Genomic DNA, 2,023 nt, shown 5'->3' on the forward strand with positions numbered 1-2,023 from the left:
ACTTTATTTTCATATAACTTAATAAGGGGATAATTTGAGAGAAGATTTCATGATATTATGAAAAAATAATCAGGTAATAAAAATTAATCTAAAAGAGGAACAAAATTTGAGCTTTTCTTTAGGTGAGTTACATTTTCCAGTCATGGTAATATTTAATTTATGATAAAAATCAAAGCTGTTTATATACAAGTCACCAGCTGTTTCTAAATAGGTGTGAAATGGAATAAGTTATTTGGAAAGAAATTCATAGCTCTGGAGTTTAATTTTATTTCAAACAACTCAAGGCCTTCCCAAATATTACTGGGCTATGGATAATGAAGCTGTACAATCTAGTGGGAAAGACTTACTGTCGACTTCTATCATTTATTTATAAGACCTCACCACAATATATGGCTGAATGAAATAACCCAGGAGAGGAGAAAAATGAAATGTGGGAATACAAAGGAAGATTTAAGGAACTAGAATATATGTTCAGGTTCTGGGGCAAGATGGTGGAGTAAGCAAAGGTACTGAGCTGATCCTCTGCAACAAAGACATGGGAGATCTGATAAAACAGATACAGATGGTCATCCTGGAGCTTGAGTATCAGAGGATAAGGCAGAGGGGTGGACTGAGTGCCAACTGGAAGAGAAAGCTGAATAGGAGCAGAGAGAGAGAAGAAAACTGAGCAAATTGTGGATTGGGAGGCACAGGGCAACCATCTTGAGCTTTTGCAAGTAGCTGTTGATAGAGCGGACTACTGGCACAGGATGCAACTAGAGGTTGGCAACAAGGAGGTGCCGTTATCCCTGATTCCCAAGCCTCTAGGTAGCTGGGGGCATGGTCGAGTCGTTTCTGACCCATAGCGACCCTGTACAGGGTTTCCAAGGCTATAAATCTTTATGGGAGCAGAAAGCCTCATCTTTCTCCCACGGAGCGGCTGGTAGTTTCGAACTGCTGACCTTGCAGTCCACAGCCCGATTTGTAACCACTACGCTACCAGAGCTCCAGGCCTAGCTTAGACCTAGCCATAGTCTCAACCCTAACCTCCATCCCTTACTCCTACCAATTGTACCCTCTATCCCCACCCCACCCCCCAAAAAGACAGCAAAGAAATATGTTCATGAGGGAGCATATGAAGTAGGTTTTTGAGTCCATAATAGTTGCAGGGCAAATGAAGGCAGGAGAGGGCGCATGGCCTGGAGAATAGGGGTGATCAAAGGTCTGGTCAGGATGTTTTGGGGGTTGAGGAAAAGTTCATTTCTGGAAGTTAGAAATAACATTGTTGAAATGATAATATTGGACATAAAAATGCCAGTGACCTACAAAAAGGATAATTTTATATGGTTGCTTTGAATAACTATCATTTCTTAAATATAATATATTCAAGGAGCCCTGCTGGCGCTTTTGGTTAAGCACTGATGGCAGCTAATGACAACATTGGCATGTATTCAGCACTCTGTTTAATACTTCAGATGAATTCTTGAGAAGGGGTAGAGGACACTTAGCAATACTACCATAGTCATATCTTTACTTATGTAAATTATCATGGATGTTTACTAAATTTAAAGAAAATAATTAAAACACTGGGACAACCTACATATCTAAAAGCAAATGCAGAGTCTCTGAATGGATAAAACAATTAGCACACTTGATTACTAACCAAAAGCTTCAAGATTCAAACTCACCCAGAGTTACCTCAAAATAAAGGTCTGATAATCTAATTCCAAAAACTTTATGGAGCACAGGACTATTATAATTACACATGGGGACACCTGAAGTTACAAACAACTCAGCGCAACTAATACCTACAACTATTTGCTGAGTACTAAGTCAAATATTTCAGATTGAAGAAGTTGGTAGAATTCTGGTATTTCATCTTCACTGGCTTTAGTGGTTGGTGCATAAATTTGATTAATAGTGGTATTAACTGGGCTTCCCTGTAGGCACATGGATATTATCCTATCACTTACAGCATTGTACCTCATGACTGATCTGGATATGTTCTTTTTGACGATGAATGCAACATTACTAGTGATTGGAA

The sequence above is a fragment of the Chrysochloris asiatica genome, unplaced genomic scaffold (assembly GCF_000296735.1).
Source record: "Chrysochloris asiatica unplaced genomic scaffold, ChrAsi1.0 scaffold00012, whole genome shotgun sequence".
Taxonomy (NCBI): domain Eukaryota; kingdom Metazoa; phylum Chordata; class Mammalia; order Afrosoricida; family Chrysochloridae; genus Chrysochloris; species Chrysochloris asiatica.